The sequence below is a fragment of the Gorilla gorilla genome, chromosome 7 (assembly GCF_029281585.2).
Source record: "Gorilla gorilla gorilla isolate KB3781 chromosome 7, NHGRI_mGorGor1-v2.1_pri, whole genome shotgun sequence".
Lineage (NCBI taxonomy): Eukaryota > Metazoa > Chordata > Mammalia > Primates > Hominidae > Gorilla > Gorilla gorilla.
In genome coordinates this window covers 39,320,547-39,340,650 of record NC_073231.2, presented here as the reverse complement: position 1 = coordinate 39,340,650, position 20,104 = coordinate 39,320,547, and the positions used below count along the sequence as shown (strand labels likewise).

The window sequence follows — 20,104 nt, the reverse complement described above, 5'->3', positions numbered from 1 at the left end:
TAGCTATGTTGCCCAGGCTGGGCTTGAACTCCTGGCCTCAAGTGATCCTCCTACCTTGGCCTCCGAAAGTGCTGGGATCACAGGAGTGAGCCACTGTGCCCAGCCCAAACTTTTTACAATACACTAATGCCGAGGTCTAACTCTCAAAGCTGGCTTAATAGATCAGGAATGGGGCCTGGACACTGATATTTGTGAAGGTGTCCCCAGGGTATCTGAATATATGTTTGGGGCTGAGAATCACTGAGCTAGACTATTCATTCATATTTCTAAACTCTTAACTAGCAGATGCTATTTCATCTTATTTCTCTTGTAGTATTGGAACATGTCATAATCAGGATGTGGCAATATAAAATAGATACAGCTCATTGTTCCTCTTCCCACATAACGAGTCTATGCTGCAATTCACAGAAACCAAAGTTTCTCACATGTATACCGTTAAAGCCCAGGCCAAAACAGATCCTGTTTTGAATCTATTCCAGAGGGTGGTATCTGAGCTCACAGAACATAAAGACTCACATTTAGAAGATACGGATTTTGAGCCACACTTTTTTTTGCTCGTTTGCTACATTATTTCTATGTAGTTTTCTCTGCATCTCTCAAAAGTTATATGGCTATTGTAATTTATTATAGAAATTAAAATAGCATTATTTTTAAGCATTTTCAAATATAAAAATTTCAACAAGAAATATATAAAATCTCTTGGCCTGTTACTTGTTTGAGGATAACATACCACTGTTTTTAAGCGTATGTCAAAGCTGATCTAAAATACATTTCTCTATCCACTTGCAAAATGATCCATAATTCTTAGAGAGAAAGAATGTACAATAAATCAATACATTATTATGACAATAACTTTTCTTTATGATTTAGGCTATTTTAGCTTTTCTATCGACCTTCATTGTTTGAATGGACACAGTACACTTTGTTCAGCTCAGTTTGACCAACATTCATTGAAGGGTTCTCATGGGGCAGGTGGACCCAACCATTCCAGCCTCAGCTGGTTCCTTGGTCTCCTTGACCATGACTTCTCATGTGCTTTTTCTTTCTAGCCCTTGACCATGTCAAGCTTCCCCTCACCTGGAGCTTTTATACTAGCTGTTTGTTTTCTGGAATGAACATCCTTCAGGTCATCATACAGCTGGTTCCTCCTTATTTTTTCAGTCTTGCTTAAAGATCATGTTCTCAGAAAAGCATTCTATGACCAACCATTCTGAAACTCTCCCGTCCACTCCACTACACTCAGCCTTCATCTCATTACCCTGCTGTCTTTTCCTGTTATCCTTATCTGAAAGCATATTATTTACTGGCCTTTGTGTTTATTGTTGTACGTACAACCTCTAGAATAGAACCTTCATGAGCACAAACTCCATGTTTGTCTTTGCAGCTATAACTAAGGCACTGATATGGTTTGGCTGTGTCCCCACCCAAATGTCATCTTGAATTGTAGCTCCCATTATTGCCACATGTTACGGGAGAGACCTGGTGGGAGATAACTGAATCATGGGAGTGGTTTCCCCCATACTGTTCTCATGGTAGTGAGTAAGTCTCACAAGATCTGATGGTTTTATAAGGGGAACTCCTTTTGTTTGGTTCTCATTTTCTCTTCCCTGCCGCCATGTAAGACATACCTTTCACCTTCCTCCATGATCATGAATACTCTCCAGCCACATGGAACTGTGAGTCCATTAAACTTTTTTTTTTATAAGTGACCAGTCTCAGGTATGTCTTTATCAGCAGCATGAAAACGGACTAATACATGCACTTACAGCAGAGCAGGTGCTTAGTAAATATTGATGGAGTGAATAAATGCATATCTTTGCAGTCTTACTAAGAACAGTACCAAATATAATCCTGTATTCTTCAAGGTTGTAACTACTGATGGCTAATAGATAATGAATGTGTACAGTTGCAATTTTATTTTAAGCTATGGTCCCTCATGCAATATGCACATGTTGGGATTTTAATTAGATTCACAGTGCCAGCTACTTTTGCAGAGAAGGCGTTTTGCAGCCTGTGCTTTGCTGACCTCTGGCTGGCTCCAAGCTTCTGGTAGAGAGGGCTTCTCCATTTGCACGTTTTGCAATCTTAGTTGTTCCTTTCAATTTCCAGCAGAAGGCAGCTAGACATTAATGTCTGAAACTGTACTTCCAATCGTCTGTTGAGGTTTCTTTAGATCACTTTATCGGGAGTAACACCATGTTTATTTGGCATAGGGTCCTCAGTCTGCCATGGTAAAGTTTTTGGGTCTCTTGCAATTGTTCATTTCCATACGTGTCAGCTTGAGATGGGAGGTACATTGCAGAAAGCATCCATTTAATGTTAGTGGACTCATTACAGCCTGGGATCTTTTGTTAGTAATCTTATCCTTCCATTATTACCACATGATACTGAGAGTACTGGCCAAGAAGTCAGCTGCAATATCTTCAGGACAAATCCTACTGACATATGGAATGACAGTTGGGCACTACCACTATTTTGAGGCACTTCTGTTTGGTCTAGACTAGCACTTTAAGCCATATTGATAACACACTCTGCCAGCCTTCCAAACATGTGCCTATGTTTGCATGTCAGCTCCATTCAGTATCTTCAGTATTTCAGATTGCCATTCAGCATAGAAAAGTATATTTGAAACCCCTACCAAAATCAGCTACATTTGTATCTTGTGCAACATGCACAGTTCAGTGCCCTTGCCCAGAGTAGGCACCCAGTAAATATTAACTCCTTTTGCTGCTTCCCTGGCTGGTTTAACATAATCTTATTTTATTCAAAAACATACTTAAAGAAGAATCTGCATCTTCCTGCATTCAAAGCAGCTGATTCTTCTATTATGATTTATAATTTATAATTGAATTTAACAGAGCTGTAACCAAAATAAAGAAATAATCAGATACCAGCTGTCCATTTGAATATATTATATATACATTGAGTTTTTAAAATAAGCAGCTTCTTCTGAATCCACTGATGAATTTTAATGTCAGGAAAAGAGGCACAACCAGACATTGTATTGTGTGATGCAAAAGGAAACCCTGGGCACTAGCTAGAAAGTCTAACGATAATGCAAACTTGCATTGATCAAGCCTCTAAGTCTACATACCAGAATTAAAAATTTTTTTTTTCACTTCTGTCACTTAAATCATCAAATAGCGAGCAAGAATTTTGCCTACCCATGTCCGTCAACTCACATCCACAAGACAGAGGTTTGTGTATAAGTTTCTGTGAGAAAATATCAGACCAAATTTCAGACACTGTATAACTATCCAGAATCATTATCATCCATATGCCAACTTAAAAGGCAGAGGTATGGGTCAAAGGATGATGACAAATTATGGTAACCACACATTTGAGAAAACACCCCAGGAGATTGGCTCCTCTCCCTAGCTATGAAATACCATAGTTGTTTAAGGTACGGTCTTGGGTTCTTTTCCTGATTTTGCTGCATATTATCTTCCTGGACACATCATCCAAAACCATGCCTTCATTTCCCATCAGGTTGCCATGATCCCAGATCTGTATCTCTGGCCCAAGCCTCTTTTCTGAGCTGCCATCCCATATCCAGCTGCACCTGGGCTTCTCTGCCTGGGTGTCCCCCAGGCCCTCGGCCTCAGTATGCGCAAGGCTATACTCTCCATTGTACCCTGCCCCTGGGGTCATCCTCCAGGGCCCCTCTCTCTGGAAATGGTGCCACCTTCAGCTAGTTGGCCAAGGTCAAATCCCAGGTCCTCCCTGTTTACCACCCTCTCTGTTTCCTCCCATATCCAATTCAACATCAAGTTCCCCTTGCCCTTTGTTTTTGAGACAGAGTCTTGCTTTGTCACCCAGGCTGGAGTGCAGTGGCATGATCTCGGCTCACTGCAGGCTCTGCCTTCCGGGCTCAAGCGATTCTCCTGCCTCAGCCTCTGGAGCAGCTGGGATTACAGGTGTCCGCCACCATGCCTGGCTAATTTTTGTATTTTTTCTAGAGATAGGGTTTCACCATGTTGGCCAGGCTGGTCTCGAACTCCTGACCTCAAGCGATTCACCCGCCTCAGCCTCCCAAAGTTCTGGGATTACAGGCGTGAGCCACTGCACCTGGCCTCAAGACATATGCTTAATATAAAATGTTCAATATAATATAAATTCTCTACAGTGCCAGTATAAAGAACCATAGAATGTTCAGGGATCTCTGAAATCTAGTTCCACATATTTGCATTGACATTTTATTTACTAAAAAATCATTGCAGTAATTTAAAATATTTGTAGGGTTTGCCAGGGTAAAATTCTCAGATTTTGGGCTTACAACTTTGTACATAACTTCTAGTTTGGCAAACAAACATAAAAAATATGGAATCCCCCTAAAAGATATTATGTGTAAGTAGAGTCATCAAATTTAGAATATCAAGCCCCAGATGGCTTATCAGTAGCAACAAAAACTGCTTTCCTTGCCAACACAAATTTTATAAACCGGAAATCATTCTCAGGCATGCAAAGATAGACATATCAGGCCTACATATACTTATTACTATGTGCTTAGCACTATGTTAGGTACTTCATTACATGGCCCATAAAACATTACTTTAAAAACAAACTGAGAGTTCAAAACAAACTATTTACTCTTTGTAGCAAAGGCACTGAAGCCTTTCCAGAAAGTGACCCATACTCCAGTGCTGCAGAGCAAGATGGGGACTAGCAGGCTTTGAAAGCCAAAGCAACACCATCAGCAAACCTGTGTTGGGCTGTCTTGAAAATGTTAATTAATTTATATTCGTTTTTCTTTTCTAATGACATAAATCGTTGGGGATTCAATATTTCTGTTGTTGTTAACAGCAAATGACTCTAAATGTGATGGAATGGCCACGTAAACATGTCTTTGTACGACCATTATTAAGGAAATAAGGAAGGAGGCTTGTAGCTACAGAAGCTTCCCCTGTCACTCAGAGAGGAAGAAAGTGAGAGACATGAGGATCAGAGCCACAGTTCTTAATCACTCCACCACTAAGACTTTCTAAAATCGTAAGAGGAACAAGCAGTACAGTGGACATTCAGTGTTTGGGAATGAGGTGCAATCGGGCGGATAGAGGGCCCTTTTGTGGGCTTTGGAGCTTTTGGAGGTGGTGGGTTGGGTAAAGCAGGCTGAAGTCAGGAGGCAGAGCCCAAGAACCATCTGATCTCTATCATTTAAGGACTTAGAAGTTCCATAATCATAAAAAAGCTGGCACCACCCTTAATGCACATTTGCCATATTTCTGCACTACACATTCTTGAATACCCTTTGATGTTCTATTTATTTCAAAGAGTATAGGTATTTTTTGATCCAGTTCACATCACTGATTAGAGGTATTTTAGCTGCCAGATAAATAAATCTCCATTGAATGCAATTTATGGGATCCAAAAGCAATGTATGGATCAATCTAGAACTATATGAGGCTTAGCTGGTTTTATGAAAATACTCATAACAGTAAAAGAAATCAATAACAATTTATTAAGGTTTTTGTTCTTTGTATAGGTTTTGAAATGAGTTCTTACCCATTATAAAAGGCCTTACATATTTTGGGAACTGAAATATTGTACTTGACCGTCTCTGGTTCTTTTCCTGAGCTGACCCTTTATGTTGAGTAAGCATATTTTACACAGTGCAGCTGCCAGACTGTCAGGCCAAGATACACGTGCACTCAGAGGCAGTGAGCTTTACCCACTTACATTATGTTTCTGCAACAGGGAAAGAATGTATAATGTTTAACCTTTGTAAGAAGCACTTGGAGGTTCATCTGATATTCTATAAAAGTAAGCAATTAAAGAATTTGGCTTCAAATCTGATTTCTAATTTTCATAGGAAAAAGTTAATACTTTCCATGTATTGAACATCTATGATTAGCCTGGTACTTTTTAGGTTGGAGCCTCACCTAGAAAAATCAAGTTATATTTAACTTTTTCTTCACAGGATTGTTGTGAGCTATATAGGTAGGTATAGAAGATTCCCTAGATGGTCACAAGTCTTCCCCTCCCTGTATCCTCACTTCTTGCAACGTGACTTTGTAGCTCCTGCCAGCAAGAAATGCTGTCTAGTTCTCTACTCTTAATGGTGGGCTGATTTGTGACTCCCTTTAGCTCATGGAGCTCATTGGAAGCAATGGTGTGTCAATGCTGAACCCAGCCCACATGCTTTGAATGATTCTACTCTCACTCTGGAATTCTGCTGATCCTCTATGTGAATAAGCCCACACTAGCCTGCTGGATGATGAGAGAAGGTGGTCATCCAGTTGTCCTTATTGTTCCCCCAGTAGCCAGCCAATCCTCAGAAGCAGAGACATCTAGCTGACTGTAAGCTGACCAAAGACACAGGCATGAGCCCAGCTGAGACCAGAAGAACCTCCAACCTAAGATGGCCCAAACTATAAAACTGTAGAATGAGCTGCTGAGTAAATGGCTGTTGTTTTTAAGCCGTTAAGTCATGGAGTGGTTTGTTATGCAGCAAATGCTATAGGAGGTATTATTGTCCTCATTGTACTAAAGAGGCACAGTAATTTGTTCAAGGCAAACTAGCTGGTAAATGGTAAGGCTATCAGGTTATTATACCTGCTTTAAGGGCCTACACTCTTAGTCACTTCACTGCCCTTTGATGTAAATGAGAAAGTACATGCTGAGTGCCTTCCACATGCTCAGTTGTCGGCTAGACATATTTTCTACGTTTAGGGAACTTACTACCTCCATTTTGTTTTTCACTAATGAAAGCACAATTTGACAGTTCTCCTTATGCTATTGCCTCCACCTGAAATATATTTTCTACCCTTGAAACCTGCTCAAATGTTACCATTTCTCAGGAACACCCTCTAATGTCCCAAGATAGAACTGAAGTTTTCTACCTGTGGTTGACTGCAAAAAATAACCATTAATTGCTCACTGTTTCCTTTCTCCTTGCCCTTTAAAATGTGACTTTTTAGTACCTTCCATCAAGAAATGAAATCTCTTTCCCCACTCCTTGTGTCTAGACTGGGCTTGTGACTTGCTTTAGCCAGGAAATGTGGCAGAAGTGATGGTGTGCCCATTCTCACACCAGGCCTAAGGTGCCTTGGATACTTAGGCATTCTCTAGGAAACCCTAACTCCATATTCCAACAAATCTAGGTTGACCCTGCTGATAGCTGAGAGGCCAAAGGAACAGAGCTTGGTCAGCCAGCTTGTCTCAGTTAAAGCTCCCAGAAAAGTGAGAGAGCCCTACCAAGATCAGCAAAGCCAAACCACAGCTGACCATTGTTGCATGAGTGAACCTGGTCAAGACGAGAGGATTGCCCAGTTGAGCCCAGCCTAAACTATCAATCACAGAATCAAGAGCTAAATACATGTTCATCTAAAGCCACTAAGGTTGTTATGAAGCAACAGATAATGAATACAGATCCTTTGTATTCTTTGGGCATGTTTAAACTTATTTTTGGAATAACATATGTATTCAACAAAGGTCACCAGATGAATAAAGAAATGACTAAATATTTATGCAATTACACTAAGATTTCTCTAACAAAACAGAACTCTGACTTTTTATTTCTAAGTGAATAATTCTATCTTTCCTGGCTGTGAGACAGAGTGATGTTTACAGCACAGGACCTGATACTTAGCAGGTGTGCTCAATAAATGTTAGCTCCCATTGATCTTGCAGGTGAAATAAGATGCCAAACAAAAGTCAAAGCAAACACCATGCGTTGACAAATGCAGGATGTTACTTCCTAAATCCTTTCAAAATCAGGACAAACTCTCCTGGTATTTGTAGGATGGAGACTTAGGGCAAGCAACACATGCTTTCTGCTCCTCTCCAGATATTGGTAAGTTTCTTTCTTTTTGAAAATAACCTTCTTTAAAGAACTTCACAGCTACTCAAGCTACCCAATTACAAAGAGCAGGAGCATTCCACTACAGAAAGACCTCCCCAGGAGGCTCTCCTTGCTTGTTCTCAAGGCCCGTATTTCTCAACTTTGGCTGCATATTCGAAGGACCTTGGGAGCTTTAAAAAAATACCTCCAGAGATAGACTTAATTAGTTTGAGGGTACACCTGCACATGGGAATTTAAACAGCCCCTTGGGTAATTTTACTGAGTAGCCGAAGTGGACAGCCACTACTCAACCTTTTCCTAGAGTGCCTCTACTAGTCAAATAATTATGATCAGATTTAATTTTAAAGGCAGTCCTAAATAAACCCTTTTTATATGTCTATAATCAAAACCCAGCACTGAAATACTACAGCTGGAAAATAATTTCTTATAATGGACAATGACTGGCTCAATAGAAATTAAGAAACAATGATCAGATAAGTAACTTCCTGATAATTAACAAGCATAATATGAACATTTGGCAAGGTCTTAACTGTCTTAAAGGCCTTAACATAATTAGGTATTCAAAACTTTATTGGCCTAAATTAAATACCACATAACATTATTGACTATATTGAATAACAAATTCAAGCTAAATTGCATTTAAGTGTACAATCTTAAAGTACATTAGCCTAAAATCTTTCTTTCTCAAAGTGTATATTATCATTTGGATAGTAATACTTTATCACAAATTAAGGCACAATTTAATATTTTATATTTTAATATGATTTTGAGCTCAGATTCAACATGGGTATTTCAAAACAACTGGTCTTGCTTTCCTAGTACATAAGTGACTCACATGGCAATATGGTTTGGCTGTGTCCCCACCTAAATCTCATCTTGAATTGTAGCTCCCATGATTCCCACATGTTGTGGGAGGGACCCAATGGGAGGTGATTGAATCATAGGGGCAGGTCTTTCCCGTGCTGTTCTCATGATGGTGAATGGGTCTCATGAGATCTGATGTTTTTATAAATGGGAGTTCCCCTGGCACATGCTCTCTTGCCTGCTGCCATGTGAGACATGCCTTTGCTTCTTCTTTGCCTTACACCATGATTGTGAGGCCTCCCAAGCCATGGGTAACTGTGATTCCATTAAACCTCTTTCCTTTATAAATTACCCAGTCTGGTGTATGTCTTTATTAGCAGTGTGAGAACAGACTAATACAGTAAATTGGGACCAGGAGTGGGGTGCTGCTATAAAGATACCTGAAAATGTGGAAGTGACTTTGGAACTGGGTAACAGGCAGAGGCTGGAATAGTTTGGAGGCCTCAGAAGAAGATAAGAAAATGTGGCAAAGTTTGGAACTTCCTAGACCTTATTGAATGGCTTTGATAAAAATGCTGATAGTGATATGGACAATAAAGTCCCTGCTGAGGTGGTCTCAGATGGAAATGGCAAACTTGTTGGGAACTAGAGTAAAGATCACTCTTGCTATGCAAAGAGACTGGCAGCATTGTGCCCTTGCCCTAGAGGTCTGTGGAACTTTGAACTTGAGACAAATGATTTAGGATATCTGGTTGAAGAAATTTCTAAGCAGCAAAGCATTCAAGAGGAAGCAGAGAATAAAAGTTTGGAAAATTTGCAGGCTGATGATGCAATTAAAAAGAAAAACCCATTTTCTGGGAGAAATTCAAGCCAGCTGCAGAAATTTGCCTAAGTAATGAGGAACCAAATGTTAATCACCAAGACAATGGGGAAAATGTCTCCAGGGCATGTCAGAGACCTTCACAGCAGCCCCTCCCATCACAGGCCTGGAGGCCTAGAAGGAAAAATGGTTTAGTGGGCCAGGGCCCCCCTGTTCTGTGCAGCCCCGGGACATGGTGCCCTGCATCCCAGCCGCTTCAGTTCCAGCCATGGCTAAAAGGGGCCAACATACAGCTCAGGCCCTTGCTTCAGAGGGTGCAAGCCCCAAGCATTGGTGGCTTACACATGGTGTTGGGCCTATGGGTGCACAAAAGTCAAGTATTGAAGTTTGGGAATCTCCACCTAGATTTCAGAGGAGGTATGGAAATGCCTGGATGTCTAGGCAGAAGTTTGCTGCAGGAGTGGGAAGCTGATGGAGAACCTCTGCTAGAGCAGTGTGGAAAGAAAATATGGAGTTGATACCCCTACACAGAGTTCCCACTGGGGCACTGCCTAGTACAGCCATGAGAAGAGGGCCACTGTCCTCCAGACCCTGGAATGGTAGATCCACTGACAGCTTGCCCTGTGCACCTGAAAAAGTCACAGACACTCAACACCAGCCTGTGAAAGCAGCCAGGAGTGGGGATGTACCCTGAAAAGCCATAGGGGTGGAGCTGCCCAAGGCCATGGGAGCCCACCTCTTACATCAGCATGCCCTGGATGTGAGACATGGAGTCAAAGGTCATTTTAAGGTTTAATGACTGCCCTATTGAATTTTGGACTTGCATGGGCCCTGTAACCCCTTTGTTTTGGCCAATTTCTCCCATCTGGAATGGATGTATTTACCCAATGCCTGTACCCCCATTATATCTGGGAAATAACTAACTTGTTTTTGATTTTACAGGCTCATAGATGGAAGGGATTTGCCTTGTCTCAGATGAGACTTAGGACTGTGGACTTTTGAGGTGATGCTGAAATGAGTTAAGACTTTGGGGGATTGTTAGGAAGGCATGATTGGTTTTGAAATGTGAGGACATGAGATTTGGGAGGGGCCAGGGGTAGAATGATATGGTTTGGCTATGTCCCCACCCAAATCTCATCTTAAATTGTAGCTCCCATGATTCCTACATGTTGTGGACCTGGTGGGAAGAGATTGAATCATGGGGGCAGGTCTTTCCCATGTTGTTCTCATAATGGTGAATGGGTCTCATGAGACCTGATGGTTTTATAAATGGGAGTTCCCCTGCACAAGCTCTCTCTTGCCTGCTGCCATGTAAGACGTGCCTTTGCTTCTTCTTTGCCTTCTACCATGATTATGAGGCCTCCCAGCCATGTGGAACTGTGATTCCATTAAACCTCTTTCCTTTATAAATTACCCAGTCTTGTCTATGTCTCTATTAGCAGCATGAGAACAGACTAATACACGTGGCAATAGGGTTCCTTTTTGTGATTATTTAATTCTTTTTTGGTAGAGTTCAAAAGTGCCGAAAAATGATGGGTAATCTTATGTTTTAAACTATATATTGCATATATAATGCATGCAAATTGCTTTAATGCCAAAATTTCATCCTTAATAAACTCTATGCTGTAATCACAAATGGACCTCCAACACACATTCAGAGTCAGAATTCTCCACGCCACAGGTTCTGAAAAATCTGGTTCAACCCTCTGACTTCACAGATAGGAAAAATGACATCCAGAAAGGTTAAATAAGTCAAACAATGCCCACAACACCAAATGGCTGGGAATGGAGCCCAGGTCATCTGAGCCTGCATCCTCTTGCCCCGCTAGGGGCATCTGGAAGATAACAGCAGAAGTGTGTTCAAGCCCTACAGAAACAGGTGGCAGGGCTGGATTTGGTCTCCAGCTTTTGCCAAATACTTGGACTTTGCCAGCCTCTGCTATAGATGGCTATGTTCAGTAGAAGACATTGACAACAGGAGATATCATTATCACTTTGTATACTTCAATTCTTCTTATCACAAAACAGGCTGAAGTCAACTGTGGTTTTTAATACATTAGTTATAAATGCATTTGCTATATTTTTTCTAGTCTATTATTAACATCTTACGTCAGCATGGTACATGTGTTACAATTAATGGACCAATATTGGTACATTATTATTATTATTTGGATTTCCTTAGTTTGCACCCTATGTCCTTTTATTTTTGGTTCCAGGATCCCATCTAGGATGCTGCATTACATTCAGTCTGCTCATTTTTCATTACTTCAAGTGTGTGTGTGTGTGTGCGTGTGTGTGTGTGTGCCTCTGTGTGTGTGTGCCTCTGTGTGTGTGTGTGTGATAGAGAGAAAGAGGGAGAATACGAGTATTTCTTTTCTATGTAGCAAATTAAGGGCAAAATCCTACAAATTACAATTCTCACGTTCTCTAATGTAAAAGAAAAGGGCAGATATTAATGAAGTAATCTGTGGTTTCAATTATGAGGAAAACATTGTGGATTAAAGGAAAGTTAGGTTAAAAAGAATTTGACATTTAGAAGGACCTGGAAACAGAGTTTCTGATTCCAGCATGGATTAACAAAATCTAAAAAGCAAGGAATGTAGCAGAATAGTGTGAGAATTTAAAGTAATAAAAGTCAGTTCACATAGAAGCATGGTAACGCAGAAGAAAGAAAAAACATTGTGCAATTTGTCACCATTTACTTTAGAGGAGTCTGCATTTTAAAATCCACAGAAATGCAGTGATAGTTTCCTTGCCAGTATTTGTGTAAAACATTTTCCAAACAAGACTGATTCATCTTACTCTGAAATGAATTGTTAGATCACAACAGTGAATGTTAAGGCATTTGCATCCCTTATAGAAATGCCAAACATTTTACTATGCCTGATGCTGTACTATAAATAGGGAAATTCAAATGCTAAAAATGTTCTCTAAGTTGCCAAACATAGTTCTTTACCATGTACTTCCTGGTACAAATGACTTGTTCTTCCAAAGTCTGAAAATGAAAGCTAACTGCAATTCAGAAAAATGTTGCAACTTACTTCAATTAATCAAATGTAAAAGTTATTTCATTTCTGTATATTTCTTTTTCCTTAGATCATATTTATTGAAAGGCTCCTTTAGACATTTACCAAAGTTTTATTAAATCATAGTTAGTCTGATAACAGTTGGGTTTTAAAATTAACAATTGGAACAGCCAAGCAATGTCAATATTGCTGGAAAATAACGATGCTTATCTAAGTCATTCTGAATTGTTAGCCACATTTGGATGTAATAGTAGATGTAAAATTTACTTACTATATTTTTTCTAAATAATATATGGGCACAATAGTGTCCATAAATCCATATATTAAAGGTAAAAGGTATTTCATTTCACAATAATGCCCATATATTATTGGGAAAATTGTACTAATTTATAATTGGCATTTCAAAATAGTATCAATATCTATGTATATCTTCAATAAAAAGAGAACATAAACAACAGTATAGGGATTTGTTTAACATATTTAAGGTTAGTATTCATTTGAAGAGGTAATCCCTGATTTTCACTGAGAGCTGGGACAGGAAATTATAGGAGATTTTTCTATGACGTGGACAGGGCAAAGCACAGCAAGAACTGCTTTATAACATGTTCTTCAAATCAGCTGACTATCCCATTGGCCTTTAATCTCCCTTCTGCAACTGACCAGACCTCATATTATCCAATTACCAGTAATCTACTCAAGAACAGCAAGGTTCTCTTTAAATTGAATACAAATAATTATTTTAATATCTTTTCCTGGCTTCTTTAAAGATTTCATGTTTTTTGACTTGCATAAATTTTTGCAAACCTCCATGGAAGATATTTTAATTATTTTAAAATTTTATGGCACACAAGAAGTGCCTTAAGTAAAATTACTTGATTTTAAGTTAATTATTATTAAAGGTTACATTAACAAGTTCATTTAAATACTAATTTTACTAATTCTAGTTTGACTTTTTTCTTATTTAACAGTGATGTGCTACTTAGTCTACTTTAAATTCATCATGTAATGAAATGCATGACTTGTTTTTGAAATTTTTGAAATGACAAATTTTTGAAATGGCAAATGGGCATATACTTGGTTTTGGGACCAATTATATAAATTTCAAGCTACAATTAATATGTCATGATAGATAAAGAGATAAAAGTTTTCATTCATGAATATTTGGTAATCTTGCATTTTGGACAAAAATAATCAACCTACAATAATTTTGTGTTTAACTATAAAATAATGAGACAAGATAAAGCTTTAGGCTGCTGTTTGTATGCATTTCTCTGCAGTATATATATATATATTTGTGTTTCATTTGACTCTGTTGTCAGCTTATCAGGAACAATGTAAGGAGAGAGAAAAGAGAGAGAGAAAAAAAGGGAGAGAGAGGGAAAGACAGAGGGTATGAGTGATATTTATTTCTAATAAATCAAGGTCAAATTACATATGATTATCATTACTTTTTCTTTTATCAACATTGAATTTTATACCATATAAATGTCCTAATAGACTAATATAAAACTCCACAAATACATTAAGATATTTACGATTAAAAGAATAATGCAATAAACACACATGTTTAGGAAATAAACACCCAGTTTAGGAAATAAAACATTATCTACACCATGAAAGGTCTGTAAGAATTTTGACCAGATGACTGCAAATGATAATCGTCACAACATCAGTTGCTTCTTCTGCTTACTGTCTGTAATCAGTTATCCATTCTATGCATAAAGTAACAGTAAATGACTAATTATAAAAACTAATTAAAGCCCCCATGGGGGCTTGCAGTGTTTATGTGAGTCATAAGCATGTTCACTCATGTGACTGGCACTAATAGCTTCACTTACATTAAGAGGTCCTGAAGCAGTATTATTTTCTAAAACGTATTGAAGCTATCATTTTATTTATTAATAATTACTTAAAAAATAGAACCTAGGTTTGAACCTTTACCACCCTGAACAACACAAAACCCCTGGGACAGCTTTGCATCACAGTGATTTTGTGAAAAGGCTGTTGAAAACCCCGATCCAGGCTCGGCCAATGCTAAGTTAGAGATGCAGGAAGGAGAAGGGTGCACCCAGAACTGATGTGAGGATGCACAAAGGAGGCCATCTGGAGAGCGGCTGACACCTCCGGGCTCCTGGCACACGGCCCCTCCAGGATCTAGAGAATACTCCGGAGTCCAGAGTCAAGACCCAAACACCTCCACATATACGCAAGTTGGGCTGGGCTACAACATGTAACGGTTCCATAAATGAGGATGATGTATATTAAATGTATGTATCCACAAGACCTATGAAGTGTATCTACTGAGGTTCCAAATCTTGGTGCCATCCCACCACGGAGCTGAAATTTCTACCTAAAAGACTAAAGGGCCATACCACAGAGTTAAAAGCCATGGGAAAAATTTGTTCAAACTGGGAACAGCTGTTTCTTTTAGGAAAATGTTTGTTTTTAGTTTAGGAGTCTGTTAATTACAAAGCTGTGGTCATAGTTCCCTTTTCAAACTGTTCCTTAGAAAGCATAGAACCAAATTTGGTTCTATCATATTAACCATGAAGGATTTCACAGAATGTATTTTGCATAATAACTTCCCTCCTTCTTCCATCTTTTCTACCTTACATACTCTGTGCCTCATTTTACCCTCACCAATTTTTCATTTGATGTGTTGTGTATTGTATCTTATTCTTAAAACTCTTCTGGAACAAAACAGTCACCAGCTTATAAGGATGAAAAAAGCTTAGGGATAATTCAGTTCTATCCTCCATATTTTATAAATGAGAAATTTCAGGCTCTAAGGTCCCAATAGCTATCAGTTTAAAAAGGGACTGGAATTTAGAGACCCCAAATGTAGCTTATTGATTTTCCCTCAATATCTGTTTGCCTCCTATGACAGTGGATTTTTTTTTTTACCTCTCTTTAAGACAATACTGACCAAATGATGTTGACAGACATTTTCACTCACCTGAGAAAATATAAAATTTAGGACATGCTGCATTCTACATGTTGCTTTGGAGAGTCACAAGAAAATTCTGAGAAAGCCTGCAATAAGTAAATCAATTTAATTTTGCTGAACCCATGTCTCCCAAACATATCCAACCATGAATAAACCTTTGTTTCTTTTCTCTTTTGGGGGCGCCCAAATGAGAGAGAGCTGCACCCATCAAACTCCTCAGATTCCACTTTGGGAAGTTCTGGGTTAAGACAAGGCCTCCAGGAGCAACTGTCTAAATCCCCATGGCAGTGGGGAGGGAGGAATGGTCAAATGTCCATCCTGGAGAGCGGCTGCTCTCCACACTGGCAGGTCGTGCTACACCGCTGTGCCCAGGGCCATGGTATGTCAAAGGGCCCAGGACCCACCAGTGAAGAAGCTGTAAAGGAGGGGCAGGGCAGTACCCTGGTCCTTTCTCCACATGCTGCTCGGGCGTTCCTCTGCAGGCATGTCACAGGATGCAGTTCACCCTGACAGCCACGGGAGGAGGTGCCTGGAATCCCGTTTACCATGTAACAGGGATTAGTCCGCACCCACTTTGAATTCTAGAAGGACAGGGATGACAAATTCTTCCTCCACTGCAGCAAATGCCATCAGTCAGTGGGGACAGAGTTCCAAAAATGACAACATAACATGGTGTGTGTACCTCTGTGGGGGCAGTGTGTGTGTTTACAGACCCTAAAGGGGCCTGACAGTTAAGCAAGCTCTGCTATGGTCCAGGAGACACCCGTGTTTAGACGCATGGAGCCCTAATGCCTAGACCCTGGAGTAGATGCCAATGCTGTTTCTACCCTTCCTTGGCAAGTCACTTACCCTCTCTGAGCTTTAGTTTCCTCTTTGGTAAAACAGGAATGTTAATAATAGTAATAGGGTGATCGGGCAGATTAAAGTTTAATACTTGCAAAGTGCTTAGACCAGTGCTTGCCTCGCTGTAGGTACAATATAAGTGTTTGTTAAATAAAATAGTATCATTCACCTATAGTCCCAGCTACTCAGGAGGCTGAGGCACGAGAATCGCTTGAACCTGGGAAGCAGAGGTTTCAGTGAGCCCAGATAGCACCGTTGTACTCTAGCCTGGGCAACAGAGCAAGGCCCTGTCTCAGAAAAACAAAACAAAAAAACCCCAAAATAAAACAGTGTCGTTAAGTGTTTACTCCAATTTCCCTTGACTGATAAACATTTTCTTTCATACTAGATGGTGACACATAGCATTGGTGAAACAAGGCCCTTGCACGCCTTGCTTTAGGGCATCCTCCCCCGAGCCACGATGATGACACACATGAGGCCGGTGCCCACACTGACTTAGCTGCCTGCAGGCTCTCCCAGCTTTCTGGCGAACTGTGGTCACGGGGTATGGAGACCCAGCTGTCACTGGTGTGTGCTAAAGATCAGGTCTCAGTGGTTACCGGAAATTCCACAGGAAAGGAACAAGCAGGCAGGATAGGAGGCATGGCTGCTGAGTCACAGATGGGCCAGCAATTACCCTGCACACGAAGGTGTCTTCCAGGGACCTGCCAGTTCTGCTGCTGCAGGCAGCGCCTCCGAGGAGCCCCTGGAGGGAGCAGGAGAACCTGGCCCTGCCTCGACCTCACGTCCCTCAGTAATCCTTAACTCAGCTGTGAAAAACAATAAAATAAAAACTGCTTGAAAAACAGACCAAAAAAATGTACCAAATAGAATAAAAGGAGTTTATTCAAGCCTTGGTGGTTTTTTCTTGCTATCTTTGTGATGTACTTGAAAATATCATCATATAAATATATTTCTATACTTTTTTTTTTGAGACAGGATCTTGCTCTGTCACTCAGACTGGAGTGCAGTGGTATGATCTCAGCTCACTGCAGCCTCTGCCTCCCAGGATCAAGAGATCCTCCCACTTCAGCCTCCCAGGTAGCTGGGACTACAGGCATGCACCACCATGCTTGGTTAATTTTTGTGGAGACAGGGTTTTGCCATGTTGCCCAGGCTGGTCTCGAACTCCTGGACTCAAGCAATCTGCCCACCTCGGCCTCCCAAAATGCTGGAAATTTAGGCATGAGCCACCACAGCTGGCCAATTTCTATACATTTTTAAAAAGACGAACAAATGCATCATCAAAAAGATTGTCTAACAAATACATTTTAAAAGACTGAGAAACTTAAAAACAACAAAGCAGATAATACGTGTGAATCATGTCACAAGTGGTGGAGTAAAGGACCTGCTTTTGTTACATAAGATTAACCCTTACACAGGCTACATAAAAAGGGATTTGCAATAATCCAATGCTCTACTGTATACTGACACTACTACGGATAGAATTTTAAAAGTCTCATAATTTATACTATGTAGTTTTTATAAAATTATCCAGGGAGCTGTTCTTAAGAATATAGGCCAAGAGGCCGGGCGCGGTGGCTCATGCCTGTAATCCCAGCACTTTGGGAGGCCGAGGCGGACGGATCACGAAGTCAGGAGATCGAGACCATCCTGGCTAACATGGTGAAACCCTGTCTCTATTAAAAATACAAAAAATTAGCTGGGCGTGGTGGCGGGTGCCTGTAGTCCCAGCTACTCGGGAGGCTGAGGCAGGAGAATGGCGTGAACATGGGAGGCGGAGCTTGCAGTGAGCTGAGATCGTGCCACTGCACTCCAGCCTGGGCGACAGAGCAGGACTCCGTCTCAAAAAAAAAAAAAAAAAAAAAAGAATATAGGCCAAGATTGGGCAGCCATGATAAATTTCTCTTTAAGCCTAAAGACGAGGGTCCCCCACAGCTGCTGTTGGGGCTGCTGGGTGTGGGCCAGGCTCTCCCACTCTCTAGCTCACATACTGTCTGTGAACACAGCAGCCTGGCACACATGCACACACACAAGGTCCCCAGACACCTGGGGCTATCAGGGCCCATCATACTGCGCAGTCTCTGTGCTCAGGGAGAGGTGGGAACACATAGCCTCAAGAAGCAGAAATGCCAGGCCTCAGTCATGGCCAGCTCAGTCTCCAGTTCACGGTTTGCATGCTGCTTTGAGCCTTTGCTTTTACAGTTGTTGCCTTTAAAGTTCTGAACATTTGGAGCATGGCTCCCTCTCACTAGCAGTGCATCTCTTACCTCAATGCACATCTTTAAATGCGTCTTTTTTCTCTTATCTTTGGCAGCATACACTTGCTTCTGTGAACCACCAGATGACGTACATAGGCTAATTTTCATTTGTACCAATGTGAATGCTGACGTACAAAGGGCAATATCAAAGCAGGTCTAGTGTGTTCATCAAGTATTTCTAAACTTTCATGATTTTAATTCTTGTTACTATAGTACTTGGATAGGCATACTGCATCTTAAAGACTTTTTTCATGTAACACAGGCATAATGCAATGTGAAGAAAATTATCACTGAAAGGAAAACTGTTTCTCCAAATTATGACTTACGTCTACAGTAATGAGAAGCTATTAAAATAGATTTTTGCAAAATCTCTAAGCTGATCTGCTGCTTAGAATTTTGAGATTTCCCACTGCTCTGCTATTTTCCCATTCTGTACGCACAGCACAGATTCCTGCCAAGCCTATTACAGTGAACAAACAATGTCCTCTCTGTCAGAACAGAGAATGAATAGTATCACAAAATTCTCCTCTAATGTACAGCCTACATTTCCCTCACCCCAAGCCCTTCAGAAGAGAATAACCAGGATGAGGACCGAGGAGGAAAACAGGACTCTCCCCTGGCCAATCTGAAACTGCCTTCCAGAACACTAAGGGCTAGGTAGTATCAACCATATCATATTAACTTCTAAACAGAGAAAGTTGACAAGTTTATTTTCTTTTAAGGGGGATCATATGTTTTTGCATTTCTGTGTGTGGGTACACAAATATCTTTATAAGGAAGGAGGTGTTTGATCAGATAAAATTTTAAGAGGTGTTTCATCAGATAAAATAAGACAGCTTTTAGCTACAGACTGAGCAGCGACGGGAACTTCACAGAAATGACACAGCAATTTGTGCTAAAATATTGGCAGCTAATTCATGAATGCCAAAGCTGACTATGAATTCAGCTGCTTCTGTTAAGCCTTTATTCCCACTAAGCTCATGATTCACAAAGAAAGCGCCTAGAGTTACTCCTCTGAAACATATAGTATCATGCTGACAGATCCTTCTTTGGTCTCTCTCTCTCTCTCTCACACACACACACACACACACACACACCCACACACACACACCCCTCCCCACAAGAGGCATTAAAGATATGATTTCCAAAACAAGAACTTCATGAAGCATTTCTCACAAACCAATGAAAGGCTTACTAAAGGCTTACTTAGCAGGTATTTTCATAGAAGAACATGGAGTTCCTTAAAATCTTTCATACTTGTCTCAGCTGGTGTAAAATATTATGATTCAGGCTTTTCCCTCTTGTGACATGAATACAGCATATATTTTATTTTAACCTCTAAAGGAAACTACTCATTTTTTTCCTCATAAAGGATGAAATGTTATTTTCATAATCGAACCCCGCTGGCTTTTGTGTTCACGAGTATCTGTAACACGAAGAAAAAAGGCCAGCCTCTTCTTTCCTCCTCATTTCCCACACATTTTTCATACAGCTCAGTGAGCTCCCAGATTCTGATGGCATTCTCCTGGTAACACATTTAGAAGAGGCTGCAGGATACCCCAACAGCACTGCTTTCTTCTCTCTCTCTCCCTCTCTCTCTTT

General features: G+C 40.4%; 1 protein-coding gene across 3 annotated transcripts in view; it reads right to left on the bottom strand.

Annotated features, from left to right (window-relative positions):
- Positions 1-20,104, bottom strand: part of PAG1 (phosphoprotein membrane anchor with glycosphingolipid microdomains 1) — a 142,194-nt gene that overhangs the window by 39,606 nt on the left and 82,484 nt on the right. The gene's annotated exons all lie outside the window — the stretch shown is intronic.